At 35.3% G+C, this 19,901-nt stretch overlaps 1 pseudogene; it reads right to left on the bottom strand.

Annotated features, from left to right (window-relative positions):
* Positions 1–1,179: 1,179 nt before the first annotated feature.
* On the bottom strand, positions 1,180–1,629 carry LOC120595577 (vesicle transport protein SFT2A-like; annotated as a pseudogene).
* Between the last annotated feature and the right edge of the window lie 18,272 nt (positions 1,630–19,901).

Raw genomic sequence — 19,901 nt, 5'->3', positions numbered from 1 at the left:
ACCTTGAGATAGAGAAAGAATCATCAGAGTGTGATTTTTAAAAATTAAATTTTCATGAATGGATCTTGAGATTATCATACTAAGAGAAATGAGTCAGAAAAATTTGAGAACCATATGATTTCGCTTATATGTGGGATATAAAACTGAAAACAACAAACAAACATGACAAACAGAGGTTCACAGATACAGACAGTGGAGCAGCGGTTACCAGAGAGAAGGGGAAGGGAGAGGAGGTAGATAGGGGTAAAAAGGTTCAAATATATTGTGACAGAAGGAGATTTGACTTTGGGTGGTGAACACACAATGCGATATACAGATGATGCATTGCTATATTTTACACTTGAAACCTATATGATGTTATTAACCAATATCACCTCAATAAATTTAATTTAAAAAAACACCTTAGAAAAGCCCAGGAGATAGTAAACACTATGCAATTGTTAGTGCTTCTTACCTTTGGGAACTAACATACTTTTGTTTATTTCTCTGTACCTGCTTCTATTGTTTTGTTTTGTTTTTTAAAATAGTAACCATTTTTAAGTGTACAATTTAGTAGCATTAATTGCTCTCACGATGTTGCACGACCATCACCACTATCTAATTCAAAACCTCTTTCATCTTCTCAAACAGAATTTGTAAACATCAAACAATAACCACCACCCCCCATTCATCTCTTCTCTCATCCCCTGGTAAACATTTTTTATTTCGAAGTGTGGGTTTATTTAAAATTGTAAACATTTATTTATTTTTATGACTCATCGGGAGCAATTTTTAGCTTAAAGTTACAACTCTCACATTTAAATTATTTTTAAGATAGATATTTTCAAAGAGCCAAAAAAGCTAAATATGTCTTGCACTACAGGTTTATCCATAAATATTCACATCTCAAAGCTATTTTGAAAAGAGTAAAAAAAAAGGTAGCTAAAAATATTTTACAATTGGTAACCTTATCTTTGGAAGGGTATATTAATGACACATAATGAATTTAGGTTACACGCATTTAATAGTTTAATCAAACATATAGTTTGTACCAGAATGCAAATGGTTTTAATTGTCACTAAGGTTGTTTTTGGAATGACTAATATACAAGGAGAAGCACACTTCACTAAAACCATAGCACAGCTTTCAAGCGCTCTCTTCGAAGTGTTTGATTTTCAACTTAGGAGAGAAGAATCTCATTTAAATGACTGTATCTCTTGCATATGGAATACATGAAAGACTATACCAAGCTATTCATAAGAAATGCAATATGCAGAACCATAAGGCCAGTCCCTTCTCATGCCACCAAAGTTCAGCACATGGGGTAAATATAAAACGAAAAAAGGATAATAATTGTTGCAAGCAAGCTTATTTTAAACACTTCAGTTGCTTCAGGGGGCTTATTAAAAAGCTCATACTGGCTAATACAGCAGTATTTCCCAGGGTGTAAAACACTGCAAAAAGTTTTATGCCACTGGGAAGCCATGGCAATCCAGTTTTGAGGATAGAACAGAAAGTGCTGCATACAGAGCATATGGTAAACCACTTTAATCAGGTGTTGAAATTAGGGGACAAGGCCTCTAGGACCTTTGTGCTCAGGCCCTGTTTCTCATCACCATGGCTACTCAGGACCCTCCACAGCTTCTTCATTTTCCCAGGCCACACAGACAGCCATTCCTTCACCCACCCTTCCTGGCCACCAGGAAACCCCTGGCAATTTCTAATCTACTTTCTGCCTCTATGATTTCACCTATTCCAGATATTTTATGTAAGTGAAATCATACAATACTTGTCATTTTATGTCTGTTCTTAGTTCACTTCACACAGTGCTCTCAAGGTTCATCAATGTTGTAGCTTACACTAGAATTTATTAAGGCTTAGTAATATTCCATCGTATGTGTATATTGCATTCTGTTTATTCATTCATCCATTGATGGACACTTGAGATGTTTCCAACTTTTGCTATTGCGAATAATATTGCAATAAACATTGACATATAAATATCTGTTTGGATCCTTGCTTTCAGTTCTTTTGGGTATATACCTAGAAGTGGAATAGCCAGGTCAGGTGGCAATTCTGTATTTAGGTTTTTGAGGAACAGCAAAATTGCTTTCTCATTTTACCTTTCCATCCTTTTACCTTCTCACCAGCAATGTATGAAGGTTCCTATGTCTCTACATTCTCAATAACACTTGTTCTTTTCTTTTCTTCTTTCATTATAGCCATTTTAGTACAGGTAAAGTGATATCTTACTGTGGTTTTGATTTCCATTTCTCAGGGATTAATGATGTTGAACATTCATATTCTTTCAGGTCATTTGTATATCCTTGGAGAAATGTCCATTCAATTCCTTTGCCCATTGTTTGTCTTTTTGTTGTTGTGTTTTAACAGTTCTTTATATATGCTAAATTCAGCATGGAAATGTGACACAGCAAGGCTCATGTGAGGATTTAGTAAATTCTTTGTGGTAAGGGTATACCACACATAGAAACTGACTGTGCATGGCCAAAAATGAAATCGGAGAGCTAATAAGGCCTAGATCACGAAGGACCTTGAAGATCATGCTTATGTAGGAATAGTAGACAAAGAATGGCATGGAAACATTTTAAGACAGAAAGAAAAACAAAGAAAATCTCCACCCCCATCCACGAAAAAGTTTATGTTCCACTATTTTAAAGGAAACCTAATATTGCAAGAATTTTTTCATCTTATTAAATGTATTGGAAAATAATGGGGTGGGGGAATGTATAATTATGATGAAAACCTCAGAACATTAATTTTTTTATTGAATGAAATGAAATAAAATATATTCATATCTTTCCATGTCTCTTGATTTAGAAAGGAACAGAACAAGTCATATTCTGCACTAAATATGTATGCATTCTTTACAACTAAATCATCGTGAATTGGAGAAGTATTTATTAAATATAGATATTTCCTTCCACTACCTTGGTCTATGTGTGGATACAGAGAAGTAGTTCTTAAATCGTGGTCTTTGTGCAGTAAGAACAGCAACTGGACACTGGTTAGAAATGCAAATTTTGTGGCTCCAGCCTCGATCTGCTGAATCTGAAACTCGAAGAGGAGGCCAGGCAATGTGTGTTTTAACGAGGAGATTCTGAAGCAGGCAAAATTTGAGACCCACTAGCAAATAAAGATAATAACATGCTCATGACCCCAGGTGAATAACTTCTCTACTTATCGGCTTTAATTTCTCAAAGCCAGCATCAGATTAGAGGAAATGATTATATTTAGTACTCAACAAATATTTATTTTGAATAGACGACTATTACCTAGTTAAACCCTGAGCTCTATTCTGGGAACAAGGAAAAGAAGGCAAAGCATCTGTACTCAGGGAGTAAACAACCTGCATACAAGCCTTTCCGATCACTGATAGAAGCTAAGGGATACATTTAGAGGAATCCCCCAGAGTGTGCAAGGAGAGTCTCGAAGACCACTACTTAACTGCCTGGGTGGAACAGGCAGGGATAGTGGAAAGTTACTCAGAGGAAGAGGACCTACACTGAGTTTTAAAGAAGGAATAGTTTTCCAGAAACCATGAAACAGCAAGGCTCATGTGAGGATTTGGGAAATAATGAGTCTTTTCCTTTTGATAGAGAACTAGTGCACACGAGAGCTGACCATATATCCCAAAATATGGAGAGATAATATGGCCTGGATCATGAAGGTCCTTGACTACTAGGTAGGTGGCACTGATCCTGCAGGCAATGCTCATCATGGAAGCATTCAAGCCAGAAGATAAAACAAAAATCTTTGAATTTTAAAACAATGATTTTGCCAGCTGACTGGATGATGAGGGAAAGCAGTCATGGTGAAGAAAGAAATGTCTTAGACGTTTGTTACATATTTATTGCAAGAACTTGCTAAAACATATAGAGTGAAATAGTAGTTAGGACACATATCAGTATGAATGTTCACAGCACTAGTATTTTTAGTTTAAGACATGAATTTCCTATTATTTACAACATGTCACTGATGTCTTAATTGTCATAAGAGGTGAAAACCCTTTTAAAACAATTGTCTTTCAAGATCTCAATAAAGAATGTAGTGAGTCTATTACAAAGTATTTCGTTTTAAGTCAAATGAAGAAAAATGTCTGCACAATTGATTTTATTTCATTTTTCCCAAAATTTTTCACTTCAAAGTGCATTTGAAATGTATACTTAGAAACATTTACTGAATAATTGGTTTACAAAAATGACCTATATGGTCCTATGTTTAAGACAGGAAAAAATAAATTGGCTGCATTCAAAACAGTAACACACAGCTTAAATAGCATGGAAACTTCAAGACACACCACTTTCTTTATTCTTACTGAACCTATATTAATACGCAATTGATTATTTCCAGATTTGGGTGTATATCTTATTTCCTCATGAAAAAAAAATTGCAGAGGTAAAAATAATGATTTTCTCTTTTCCTCCGTTTATTCTTTCTTCCTAATATTTCAATCATATTTTTCAGAGCCTTAAATAAAATAATAATCTTTCTCTTTTTTTTCTTTCTTCCTTTCTAATTGCTTAGGGACTGTAGATTCAAGAGACTCATGTACCTAGGAGAATTAGAGTCACCTCTTGTAAACCGAGTACCACCCCATGATGAGAGCTATAGCTGAGGAAGGGCTAGACACTATATGCAGCTAGATCAGAGGAACCCAGAAGACCTCACTATTAAATTGCAAAATCAACATTAATTTCTGATTAAGCAGATGGAAAATAATATTTCAGGGAATCTAAACTCTCAAAGGTTATTATTTTAATAAAAAAGAGGGTAAAATATTTAAGAAATAAATATTTGGAAATAAACCAAAAGGAGGTCTTCATGTCCTTTTAAAGTCATACTGGAATACTATCTAATAGGCCCATGCAAATATCATTTAATTACCTAGGTCTATGCTCCTTTGTTTGACTTGCTGTTTGTTATTAATTAGGTCTCGGGGTTTATGACATTAACCTTAACTTCTGGATTTGTGTCTGGTAGAGATGTACATTATTTATGTCTGATAAAAAAGACAGCCCCAAATGTTATAGCTTTGTTGCCTTACTGAACATTAACCAGTTTTATGTTTTACTGTGTCCTCACTTGGCAGAGGGACTAGGAATATCTCTCAAGACTCTTTTATGAGACAGTCATGAGGGCTCCACCCTCATGACCTAATCATCCCCCATAGTTCCCAGCTCCTAATACCACCACCTTTGGGAGTTAAGATTCCACGTACGAATTTTGGGAGGATACAGACCATAACAAAGAATCTACAAATATTCATATATGGCTCTGTGGTGAGCCAACTTGGCTAGGATAAACAACATTCTGCAGAAATGGCTTTCTAGCAACTTCCCAGATGAGGTGGGCTACAAGAGAGATTCTTCATGAGAGCTGCAAGAGAGAAACGAAGCAGCAACCATTTGTAGCATGAACTTGTGTTCTCCCAGTTGTCCAGACACTAATCTCCACTAAATGCTGCTGGGAAAGGATTCTGCAGACATAAAATAAAGTAGCTAATCAGTTCGATTTAAATTAGGGAGATTACTTCCGATGGGGCCTGATTTACTCTGTTTGAAGGCCTTAAAAAGTGTTTAAGCCTTCCTCGGGACACATTTTAGTCTCGGTTGGGTTCCAGGCTGTTCCCAGTCATTGTTTCCTCACCACCTGTGCACAGAGAGCTCGGGCCCATGCCCGTGGGCACCAGCCTGTTGGTGATCTTCCCTTCTTGACTTTCTGATTTACTGGATTTTAGATTTGCTTAACCAGTCTGCCTAATTTCCAAGCCAATTCCTTGATATAAAATAATAACTAATAATAATAATAAACAAATAAATGAACAAATATATATGTTTGGGAGAGGGAGGGATATATCCATACACCTTATTCTACTTACCTGGTTGAACCCAGACTGCTCATCCTCATTAATGACTTAAAGAAAACTTTGCCATGTTTATTCTATATCTGTATGGGAGTCACCCTTTTCAATTTTTTAAAACTTTTACTTTGACAAGGTGAATAATGAATATCAGCAATAGTTTCTTTGGGCACTATTAAACTTCATGTAGTAAGAAACCAAATACTTTGTTAGAGAAAAAGGTTCTCTCTGTAGTTCTAAAATAACTAACATTGAGTTATAATAGTGACACTATTAAGAAATGATCTTAAATAATATTACTATTTAGAAATAGTATTATTTAGAAAGTAAGTTACCTAGTTTCTTATGAAGCAAATGGAATCCCATTAAATTTGAGGGCATAACCTTGCAAGAATGTTTCAAACAAGACACTCAGATGTTCACTGACACTCGCTTATTTTGTTCATCACCCACTAGATCTGATTGCTTTAGCCGGGTGTAACAGAGACAGGAAAAATACGAAGGACCTATGACCAGCTACTCTACTGGGGCGAATGTCGCATCTTATCAGTCAGTTGAAATCAACAAGATGGAATGGCAACTAAGAAGCAACTCTGGGAAAGGCCAACTATTTATATTAAGTGTTTCTGTCAATTGAGTCAAAAACATGACTCATGATGACTTGGCAGCTGGAGGGACAGAAAAGTCTGTTATTTTTTCCAGATGAGCCCTTGGGGAGTTTCATCTGGTGAACACGCATCCCTTCAAAATCACCCTTGAGATGAGAGAAGGATGGGTTAAGAGAGGGACGATCATTAAAACTGGAAGAAAACAAAGTGAGTAAGAAAGAGGAGAGAAAAAAAAAACGACCCAGATGAAAAGAGAAAAAAAATGACAGGGAAAAGATTCTCTTTCAAATCACCGCCCTACACCACAAAGAGGAAAGCTAGCTGTCTGTGGGATTCTCTCTTGGTGACTCAAAGGTGGCATGAGTAGTCGCAGCTCAGATATGGACTTGGTTTGTGAGCCAACTAGGGCCCTTTACCAGACAGGGAGGGTTCGATGGGAAGAGCTGGCAGACCACCACTCCTTGTGACCAAAAGAGGAAGGGTGTAGTCTGTTTGCACTTATCCTGCATTTCATCAGTTCGACTTGTGATGTTTTCATTCATTTAAAAAAAATGATGAAGTGATCCCCAATGGGTGTGTTTCACTTTCTAAACAATAAAGACGTCTGTTTTTTTGGTGACGCTAAAAGAGCAAATTTTCACCAACCGCTTTTTCCACATTACACAGGGAGGGTATTCAATATCCAAGTGGGTGGCTCCCTCAAAGGGACCAATTTTGGAAACCCCCACCTAGAAAAACATTTTGGATTTTTATGGCTCTTCTCATCCAAAGATCTCAAGGGATTACCAAGCAAAATATAAGATCTCTGACAACATTTCAAGGTGGCAGCAGACAAGAATTGCTGACATTCCCTGACAGATGAGAAAACAATGGCCAAAATGAGGGTACAATGAGGCAGAAAATACTTGGTAGGGGTATACTGCATATAGAACCAATAATCCAATGCATCAGACTATTACTGCTGTCTCTGAAACTTTCAGATGTCCGTCATAACATAGACTCATTGTGATTATGCACAAAATAACACTCCTTTTTTAAAATACCACCATAACCTGTGTGTCAGTGTGTATCATAACTTCCTGAACGAGGTTCCCATTTTTAAGGTCAGAGGATATTTCCAAGGTGTATGTGACATATTCCTGAATATTTAGTAAAATTTTTAGCTTTAATAATTGTAAGATTCCTGAGGCTGAAATTTATTTACTTATGTGATTAACAGTCAATTTGGAGAGCTAATTATGCATATGAGAATTATAGGATTTATTTCACTATAAATTGAATTTTCAGTAGGATGTGCCATTTGGCTTTAGTTTGCAAGTGGATTTTTTAAATTTGACAAGTGGGAGGGGAAATGATTAGCTAATACATCTTTGATGTTCTTGAAATAGCTATACTTTATTTTTCACAAATGAATTTTCTTCATTCCCAAATAAACCTTTTTGCATTTAACTATACTGATGACTATAATTCAGGTTGACTATAAGCTTGAGAGTTTCATCAGGAATAGGTTAAATCGATTAGTATTGGTCTTATCCAGTCACCAGAAATGCAAAACGAATATCTAGAATATTAACTACATTCCCTCTAAGTTCCAGAATTCAGATTCAAAATATACCTCTCCTGGCCTAAACAACATATAATCAAATGAGCTTCAAAGAAAGACCTTTGTTGGTAATATTAACAAAAATCTTTGCCAAATTAGTCTCCATTCCAAGTTTCAGAAAATTCCTCATATACATTTTCAATATATTTAAAATGCTAAATCTAGAATTGGAGACTGTTTAATGGCTCGTATTTATTTTCTTGAATGTCGAAATGTAGCCAGTGCCAAAAAGCCTCTGGGTATATGTACAAAATTTGTAAAAATACATAAAAACCTACTGAACCAAAACCACAGTGGAACTCACAATAACTTTCCAGACAGTATAATTCACCACTTAGTCACTGGGGAATGCCAATCTCAAAAGACAGATTTTATACCAGGCCAAGAAGATCAACAAAAATAAACCCTTCTTTGACTAGGAACAGAAAGAAAGTCCAATTCCAATAGCCTTTAAACAATACTGATATTACTGATAATAAAAATTAACTGTTTCAGTTAACTATTAAATATTTAGTGCCAACATTTAATTGAAAGATTTTTTTAAACATTGTGCCTTTTGAAATGATACCGATAACCAAGAACATTAAAGTATGTGGTACTAGTCATTTTCTATTTGTTGTACATTGAGAGTAATATTTCTTCCTGATTTCATATTAGATCAGGAGAAAAGCTAAATTAAATGTGTTTAGCCACATGAAAGAATTATAGTGAGTTACTATAATTCTATTATATAGTGAGTGACTCTCTCATATTCCTCTGTCATCTGAGCCCAGGTTCGGAGCACAGGAATTCTATCCACTCTAACTCCAATACATGTCCTAGCTCGGTTACTCTAACTCCTTTCTCATTATGAAAATACAGGCTGGAGGGATCTCCCACTTGGGCAGCTATAACGTATAACAGCCTCTTCTCTTCTAATTCCTCTCTTCTGCTTCTGCTCTTTTTTACCGTCCCCCACATCCCCTACAACAATTTCTCGATTTGGAATCTCCCGGAAAGGTAGATTTGTCTTTTAAGCAACAGTAATCAGATCACTTCATTCTCTAGCTTATCATTTCCAGTAGCTTCTCACTGTATTTATAATAAAATCCAGTTCCTACAAGAATCTACACAATGTGTATGTAGCATCTGATTATTTCTCTGTTGTTCATACATGACCCGAAGTGACTACAGTATGAAAACGAAATGATGAAGTTAATATGACTTATTGGTTGGTTAGGCTTCTATTTCTTGAAATATATATCCACACCCACAAAATAACTTATTATATGTATATTTGTGTATTATTTTAACATATATGTGTATTATATATATGTATATAATAAGTTATACTGTGGTTGTAGATTTCAGCTGGCTTAGCAGGAGAGAGGATAAAAGATAAAACATGGAAATTAATGTTAGTTTTGTTGTGCATTAATCTGAAACCTTAAATCTTTCCATTTTACCCAGTATGTCATTCCGTGCCTTTTGTCTGCAACAACAAAGACAGAATTTTTATGCAAATAATTTATGAAAGTCTATTCTTGGGGGCTTAGGGCAGCTAAAATCAAAATGAAATAGGTAAGAGAGTAAAGAATGACAGAGGAATACTATGACATATTATAAGAAATCAAAAGACCTAGGTTCTCGCCTATTTTTGCCAGCTGGGTAATCTTAGGAAAAAATAATGTCTTAGACTCTACTCCTTTGTTTGTAAGATGAGTGTGGTGACTAGACAATTTCCACATTCTTCACAAACATATTATTGTGTGACTCGACAAAGAAATGAGGCCCATGAACATGTAGAGGACAAGAGTTTGACATTAAACTCTATTTTCTTATTCCTATTACTTTTATGCTTCTCTGCACTATTAGTGTTGGAAATATCAGCCTTGAGGTCCTGAGCAGGGCGTTCAGGTACAGCTTAGAACAGAGAACTCAACTGAGAAGCTAAATGGATTTTGAAATTCATAAAAAAACACAACTCTCTAAAAGCCAAAGAGTTATTCATGTGTAAGACCCCAGGCATTTATTATGGGGACAGTTTTCTGTTTGCGGCTTTAAATTACAATAAACACTCTTCATAGAAGAGCAGGAGGCAGAGCACAGAGGACTAAATAAAGTCCACAAAACAAGCAGAGTGGAGGGGGGTTGAGAGCAGCAACCAGAGAGCAGTACTAAACACACACACACACACACACACACATACACAGCATAGCACACACACACACACACACACACACCTACCTAGACAAGGAAGAAATCAGGAGAATATTTGAAGGCAGTAGTTTAAGGTTGAAATTCTCTCTAGGTCCCTAAGAGAGCCAGAGCCCAAACTTTTGAGTTTTGACCTATTCACTAGGAGGAGAAAAGAAAATGGAACAGAAATACCCAGAATAGATTGGTAAAATCCTAATGGAGAGAATTTCTATTTTATTTCACACGAAATAGCCAAGGAAAATTTCAAGCTCCTCTAAATTTTTCATTCAGAGATGGGCTAGGATGCCAAGACACCCCTGGAGGGTGATTAGAAATGGCTGAAAGAGGTGTTTCCTGGGGTGAGCTTAACAACATCCCATACAAAGTCCAGCAGGGCTAAGAATGGTGGGAACAGCAAATCAGAAGATATGACTCCAAGGGAGAGGGGGAGGAAGAAGCACACTCAGCATGTTCTTCAGACTGAGTGGACTTTGGCCAGAAGCTGGGACAGGATGACAGAGGACGACAGGCCAATGACCAGAGACCAAAAGGGACTAAGGAAGGTGGCTATGATATTAGTCTCAAAGCTCCAAAATCATACAGAGCAAGAACTGCAACAACAGAGGGAGGACCAAACAACAGCACTACGTCAGACTCCCTCAGGAGGAAAACTATGTTTGTAAATCAGAAATGACTTCATTATCTAGATGTTTCTAGATAAAGAGCATTACACCATTTGTGAAAATGGGAATTCCATAACCAAGTTCAGTTCTCTTATTAAAAAATGGAGACAAAATTAACTCACAAATGAATTGTAACTGCAAAAGCATCTAATCTCTTATAAATATGCATCAGAGTATCTAGAAGATGCACTTTTAATTGATCATTTATTATTATTGTTGTTATTGTTGCTGCTGCTGTTATTATTATTATTATTATTATTATTATTATCATTATTATTATTAAGAGAGTGGGCCAACGAAAACTCACCAGCTACTGCCACTTCTATTGGCAGAGACCACAAATCTTCATAGAGTACTATGCCTTTGACTGAGACAGTTGATCAGAATGGCAACAGAATGTGGAACAGTCTATTCTTCACTATATGTAGCTAGAACAGAAAATTAGCTCTTTGGATTCCTTTCTTTTTTTCTTCCACTAATGGGAAAATTTAAGGGAGTATAATGGCTTCCATAAGAGAAAAATAAACTTTTCCTGCAATAGTCATATATAAATTTACGCTTTTCTTCGAATATATTGGCATTTGACATTCTGAAGCCCAAATTGTTGAAGAGAAACATAAAATTACAAAAGAAATATTGCAATTTATGACAGGAATCATAAATATTAAGAGATAGTCATATTGTATACAAGTTTTCCTTTACCTAAAATTTTATGAATGTATTTAAAATAAGAGTTTGCAAAGAAAATTGAATCAGAAAGATTATGTAGCATAATCTATTAACTCAAGATTGCTTATAGAAAGATACTAAATATACTTAAGAGATTTACTCTCATATACTGATGCTATTAAAAGTTTATATTCATGTATCATTATATTTCTCAGTCACAGGTAGGCAAAAATTTATTCTACTAACTCCAAAAATCCTTAGACTTAATAGATACCTTGAAGAATTATTCAGCCTTCCCTCTAACCACATGAAAAGCAGTAGAGAATCAAAAAGATAATCCTATCTCCTGATTATGTGCCAAGTGTAGACTTATCAGGAGTCTATGAAAAAATGGGGTGGGAGGAATAGATGATGAGAAAGTTCTGGGCATCTATTTCTCTCTTCCAATTGCTTGAGAAATTGTTGCCTTGAACCAAATATACTCTGGTAAGAAATGTAAACTAAATAAAATGACTGTTCAAGAAACAATGCCAATAGCTAAAGGATCATAATTGAATGTGGAGAATTTTCGATCCCCTAGAAATATGTTTTAAACAGTCTGCCAACATGTTTCAATTGCCAAGTCTTGAAAAAATAGTCTTTCCTAAATATTTCAAAAAATATTTGCAATAGCTGCATTGTAGAACCTCATTTATCTGATAACAGCTCATTCAAAATAGATTATAATTTGAAGATTGCTATTCTATAGTTGTACAGATGGAGGTTTTCTGTTACTGTTGAACATTTATTTGAAATAAAGTTTCAAGTTTGCAAATATACAGGTAAAGAAACTTAATGGTCACCTGCCAGTTGTGAAACCATGTTATACTTCTCCATATTAAAATACCACAAAGACCACATTCAAAGTACCAGGGCCACTTCATGACACATTTGTGCTACACATTTAAATGTCTTCACACTAAAAGTCAATCACCATGACTAAAATAATCATGAAGTGGTTGCCATTAGTTATCAAGGTCACTAAACTAAATGGGCAAACCCTGACATTTCTCTCCACATGAGAAACAGCAGCCTGAATTAGAACTATATAATGGAAAAAAATAATAATATATATTGCTCTATATTGTTGACAGTGTTAACCTTTACTTTAGTATCTTCTCCCGACCACAAATATTTTTAAGATTAAGTTAAAAAGAAGAAAAAAAAAAGAACAGCGACCGTAGGTTTCATTTTTATATTTTTTAGAATTTATTTTTCTAAATTTGTAAGGAATGCACAGGGAAAAACGTTCAAATGCTATTAAAGTATATACAATAATAAGTAATTTGATTTTCTACTCCTACCCAGATGTTCTTCACAAAGGCTATCACTGTTACTAGCTTCTTGACTATCCTTCCACAGGTATCCTATACGCATATAAGTATTCACATGTAGATTCCTTTTTTAACACATAAATATTAGCATGATATGGAACCTTTTCTATATTTTTATTTTTTCCACTTAATATAAATAGCAGGTCTTCAATTTTAGTGCATATAAAGCTTTCTTATTCTTTTAAATATCTGCATGACATTCCATTAGATGAATTTACAATAATTTATTCAAACAGTCCCCACTGATGTACATTTTTCAATGCTGCAATGACTATTCTTATACACACATTATTCTGAGAAGCCATGCTATACATGCTATACCCCCCAAAAAAGAAAGTATATCTGTAAGATAAATTTCTAGAAATTGAATTGATGGGCCAGAGGATATGTGTTTACATTTGTGGTTAGAGAAATTAAGCTGTATTTAATTTCAGTTGTATCAATTTATTTTTCTTTCTAAAATATGAAAGTATCTATTTTCCCATACTATAGATTTAGTACTTATTTCCTGCCATTTTGAAAGTTAGCAAATTGAAGACATCTTTGCCTACCACTGCAAAATAGAAAAATAAATAAATAAAAGTATACAAACATGAATTAGCATTGAAAGGTTTGCATGTTTCCTTTCAATAAAACCAAATATAATCTCAAATTCTGAATGGATAAACTGACATTGTTTTTCACAAAGCCAAGTTATTTTAAGACTAATAATTCTCTCCAAATTTTACCACCATTGAAAATCAAAATAAAATAAACAATATCAATGGACACTGTATAATCAGTAGAAAGTTAGGAAGTTCTTCATTTATATTTTAAGTACAAACTGCTAGTAATCAATTTAAGATCATGCAACAAGAATCAAATATTTTATTCTGTTTTCCCCAATTTACTTCTTTTCTCAATATTTCATGTTTAAAAAAAAAAAACAGGAAAAACCAGGATTTTAGTTTTTCCAAATAAAATAGATTCCTAGGGATTAAAAGAAACACCTTCAGCAAAATGTTTCCTCATTTAATTACTAGTTTCTTTTTAGTACTTTATTTTGAACAAATTTGTGAATTTCTGCATGAAAACACTATTCTCAACTTTAATACTTGAAGAGTTTCAAGACTGCAATTCATGATTAAGAGTTGCTTGCTCAACAATATTTTCCTTTAAGCAAAATCACATTTTACATTTAAAAAATAATTATTAAAAAGAATCAGGTTGGTAAATAGATTTTTGCCACAGTATACCTTAGCTTTTATAGTCAAAAGAACTCAATGGCTGTAAAATATCTCAATGCCTTTGAGGTATGCCTATTTTCCTATTTGTCCATAAGACATAAGACTAAATTTTAAAGCAAGGAGAAAAGAAATTGAGCATTTAAATATGGTTATTTATTTGTTTATTTGCGACTTGGTTTCCTCTAAGTTGGTTGACCTTCTCTTACATTTTTTCTCATATCAATACACATTTAGAGTTAGTTGCTCTTGCTCTAAGATAGCTTCAGTAGTTTTAACGTGATACTTTGAAGCATAAGATGTCAGAGTTAAGTGAAACTCCTTGGGTATCAAAAGTGTTCCTCAAAGAACTGCTCACCTGAAATTTGTCTCTCTTAGAGATTCAAGATTCACTTTTCTTGCAATTATTTCTCTATGTGTGTTTATCTTTTATCAGACTAATAGTTAATTTTCAGAAATTAATATTTATATTTGCTCACCTAATGCCTACATGAGACCTGACTCATGGTAGGTAATCAATAATGTACAAGGCTGGCTCTCTGAGTCTCTTTGGCCAGACTCCAATGATGCCACATGTAAGGATCTGGCAAGGGTACCAGCTTGGCCTGTCTCTGACCACTGCTGGAATGAAGGGATATCCAGGAATGGCTAATGAAGAGTGTTAGAAGGTCAGTTCCACTGAAGAATCGGAATGAAATTCTCAGTAAAGAAGGGATGCCTGGGATAGAAGGAAGAGCCTGACATGTGTCTCCAGTTGGCTCCAGATGCCCAGCTCTAAGCATCCTTGTCTGAGCAGAACCTGAAAGAAAGATTTTCATGAGACACAAAAGCATGATCATAAGGCCTCAGCATCTCATAAAATATTAATATTCTCTTCCTCAGTGATGGTTATTGGCCCCATTCTTGCACAGAGGTTTCATCATATGGAAATAAATTTTTGAAAATTTCTCACATTTAGAATCATTAGTGATTGATAGTTTGTAACTTATAAATGAACTCTGATTCTACTGGCTTTTACTATAGTACATGGTGCTTAGTACATTTAAAAATATTTGTCTATAATTTCTTCTCACTATGATCCATAACTGGCATTGTTGTCAGCTGTCTTCCAAAGGGAGGCCTTATCAGCTGTCTCCCAGCATCACCTGCATCATTTGGTCCTCATCACCAAGAGATAAAGTCCAAATTCCCAGAATATTTGATATACCAACTAAATTCTAAGTCACATCTCTCTCTCTTCACCTATATACACTATATGCATTTTGCATTGTGGACATTAAACACTTCTTGAAGTCTCTCAAAGGTAACAATTTTTATATAACTCTGTTCAATTGTTCTTACCAGTCTACCTGATACGCTTGCATTATGTCTTTAAGGTAAATCATACACCATTTCTTCTGTGAGGCCTCAATATATCACTATAGAAAAAATTAGTAACTTCTCCCACTATGATCTTGCAGGTCTGCTAGAGATTATGTTAATTTTTATTGCAATTATTTCTCTATGTGTGCTTACCCTTAATGAGACTATTAGTTAATTTTCAGAAATTGATATTTACATTTGCTCAATTAACACCTACATGAGACTTGACCCATGACAGGTAATCAATAAATGTGTATTGAATGGGTGAATAAACAATGAATTAAATATACTAATGAAGTAAAACCACAAAGAAGATCTACACAGTTAAATATTTTTTTCTGGTGGAAGGCTGCCTCATTTTTAATATCCTAACTTTATGGAAAATACATGTCTCTTAACACGGTATTCTTTGGCCAAAAGTTATATAGAAAAAAAATCACATTTATGTCTCTAAAACTCTACATGACTTTTTTAGTAAATTGCATGGGGGAAAAGTAATGTTCCAAATAGAAATGATAGAATGTCAGAATCACATCGGCATTTTGAAAAGCAGGCCAAATCTCAACAAAGGAGGTATTCATCTTAGATATTACTGGCACTAAGAAAGGCCATGTTATTGCAAACAAACTTTTTAAAATAAGCATATCAATTATATTTTGTAATCTGGAAAAAAATTTTAAATATTTAACAGATACTCATATATTAAAATGTTTTTGTTTTTTAAGAAATTGGGAGACTGACATGTAACTCACTATATTTTTCCCATATTAAATCATGAGAAACAAATTCTTGGTTAGCATTTTCATTCTGATTGTCTAATTTTGAGAAACAGATTATTATTAATAAATGGAGGGTAGCTATATGAAATTAGATATTTAATAAATTCAAATCATCGTGTTGTTTACTGTAAGATACAGAAAAGTAAAGATGATTTGTGCCTTTTCTTTAAGGACCTTACAGTTTAGTTCATGTTTAAGAAGCATGATAGGATCATGATCAATTTTCATTTCCAAAGCTAACCCACAAAACCGTAGTGGCTCTATAAGGTGCTATGCTAGTTAGGACTCTGGGGCTACAGCTCAGCTTGGGAGGTGGATGCCACGAGGGTCATCAACATTGTAACAGTAACACACTTGCCAGCACTACTCTGGGAATTCACATGCACACACATAAAAGAAGCACTTCTAGCTGAAGTGATGTTAAAATTTCCTGGAAGAGGCGACACTTAAGGGGCGCAAGGTAATTTTAGGAAAGGAAATGGAAAGAAGTCATGAAGGTAAAATAGTACCAGAAACAAAGCTTAGAAGAGAAAGGACTGAGACAAGCAGGTAGTCATGTTGATTGAGACCTGATGTGTTCCTGTTGTTCTCACAATCAAGCTCCTCAGAAAGTCTCCTTCGACTTGACCAATGAGAAGACTCTTTAATGGAATAGCAATTTCACAATTGCTAGTATATGGGAGGAACTAACGTTAATTGTAAGACAAAATGTACTAAGTGATAAAAAGTCAAGGAAGATCTTTGCATACCCCGGATTCAATTAATGAAACACGGACTGGATAAAAATAAAACATACAGCAATAATATAGACAATAATCTCATTGATAGGGAGTCAATAAAAAGAGAGAGAAATTTTAGTTGTGATGAAATTACGAAGTTACTACCTTTCGCAAGGTAGGCTCAAAAAGAGAAAGAAGTTATTTCTACCTAGGGATAGAATAAAACTCCAAAAACCTCAGAGCGAAATTTTCACCAAAAACGTTTCCCGGCAAACATGCATCGCACATTACTGCAGACTTCCTAGGAGTTGTACATCCTGGCGTGTCAGTTCTGATGGAAACACAGACACTTCGGGATATTCTTAAACTAGCCTCAGAGTCATCTTCATGAAGAGAGAATCGGAGAAGGTACCTTTGTGTGGAAGGAAGAAGAGACTTGTTGAGAGAACTAAATTTATTCTAATATCATTTAGTTTAACACTTTTATTGACTCTCTTCTTCATGCTTCCTACATATATATATATATAAAAAAATTATTCTTGCCCTCTTATTCTTAGCTTCTTTTACCAGTCTTGTCTCAAGCTAATAGGCATATTTACAGCTCATAAATTGCTTTTGTGCATTTCAGCTCTCTTGTACATTGTCTAATAAATAAAAACCTAATTCTTAAATGCCATAATATAAAATTAACTATTATTAATATATACTACGTTAGAAGATAAAGAGATAAGAGACGGAAGAAATTAAAACTATTTAGTCTGTTATATGAAAACATATAACAAAATAAGCAAGAAATACTCATCATAACTACTATGGTTCTTATTTCTGCACTGAGTCACTTGGTTGTAGTTGGTATTTATCACTGCCCATTCCTTATTCTCTTTGCACTCAGCAACCATCTCAGTAAGTTACGGTTATGGTTCTTTGTGTGGCAAGTTGACCCCAAACATTCATTTATAAAGGTTCTGTACCATTAGCACTTCTGCCTGAATTGGGTTGTTTCAGTTTTCCCTTGACCTTAATCACAGGACATAGTAAAACTGAAGTATATCCTAAGGGGTCTTCTGTGTTCCAGATAATCTTTCATACTTCCATTTTTTAGTAGCAATTTTTCCTTGACAATCTATATCAATCATCCCTGTCAATACTGTAACTCCCTTCTGTGCTAGTTGATTCAAAGGTATAAAGATCACAAAATGAGCAAGTGGCAGTCTCAACTTCCAGTTCAAGAGAATAATTATTGTCTCCTGGTGGAAGCATTTCTCTCAGTGGAATTAAGTCCTCTAGACCAGCAGAGCCTAAGGTTGTGGACACTGGAAGGGGCAAAGATTTTGCTAGTGGAATCCTAATGGTAGTGGAGACTAGAGCCATTCCCATTTTTATTCTTTCATCCTTGGACCAAGTGGATCCTGGCTAAGGGAGAAACAGCACCATATGTTGGACACTGATTTAGATCACATACAACCTTTGTAGGGCACTGCCCCAACTCTGAAAATATGGCCACCTAGCTGGCACTGTACTCGAGTCTTTAAAATGCCATTTGGCCATTCTATTAAGCCAGCTGCTTCAAGATGGTAGGGAACAGAGTGATACCAGTGAATTTCATGAACATGGGCCTACTGCCACACTTCCTTTGTTATGAAGTATGTTCCTTGATCAGAAGCAATGTTGTGTGGAATGTGGTAATGGAAAATAAGGCATTCTTTAAGTCCACAGATGGTAGTTTTGGCAGAAGCATCGTGTACAAGGAAGGAAAATTCATATCCATTGTGTCTATTCCAATAAGAAAAAAAAGATATTGCCCCTTCCATAATGGAAGTGGTCTAGTCAACCTGCCATCAGTTAGCTAGCTGATCACCCTCAAGAAATGGTACCATATTGCAGACTCAGTGTTGGTCTCTGCTCCTGGCAGATTGGAAACTCAGCAGTGACTGTAGCCAGGTCAGCCTTAGTGAGTGGAATCCACGTTATTATGCCTGTGTATAACCTCCACTCACCATGGCCACTTTGTTTGTGAGCACACTGGACAAGAGTGGCTGGGAAAAGAGGATGACTGGTCTCTACAGGATGGGTCTTTCTATCCACTGCATCATTAAAATCTTCCTGGGCAGAGGTCACCCTTTGATCAGCATTAACAAGGGACACAAATGTCTTTACGATCTTTGTCCATTCAGAAAGCTCTATCTAGAGACCTCATTTCCAATCTTCCTTGTCATAAATTTTTTTAATCATATTTATTCCAAGGCTCTGGCTTTTCAGCCAAATCATTAGTCAGACCCCATGAATAAACACAAACTTCTGACCATCTCTTTTTCCAGGCAAAATAAATCAGAAGCCTTGCTCAAAGTGCTGCCCACTAGGAGGATCTCCCTTTACCACTGCCCTTCAGGGATATCCCTGAAAGGGGCTAGAGTGATAGAGCACTTTTGGATGGCGTCTGCATATCATCGAGAACCATCTATAACCCAGATCTAAGTTTTCTCTTCCTCAGTCAGCTGATAATAGAGAATTTCCCATGAGGTCATAAGTTCAAGCTGAGAGACAGAGGCAAGATAGCAGGAGTAGGGCCTTGAATATTTGAGATAATTCCACATGCAACTTCTTCAGGGCCCTCTCAGGCATGATCTCATATATACCACCTTCATTTCACAACAGAATGCTGCTGTGCATGCTGATGATTATGGCTCCACGTGTCAAACAACACCCAGTTCATGATGGAAAGCTCACTTCATATGATAATTTGGTGGCCCATGATTAAGTATTCAGTATCTATTAAGACCCAGGATGGATAGATGCTAGGTAGGTAGGTAGGTAGGTAGATGATAGAAAGAAAGATGGATGGAT

Source organism: Pteropus medius, unplaced genomic scaffold (genome assembly GCF_902729225.1).
Source record: "Pteropus medius unplaced genomic scaffold, Ma_sr-lr_union100, whole genome shotgun sequence".
NCBI lineage: Eukaryota > Metazoa > Chordata > Mammalia > Chiroptera > Pteropodidae > Pteropus > Pteropus medius.
Note: the sequence above shows the minus strand (reverse complement) of the source record. Positions and strands in the feature narration are given on the sequence as shown.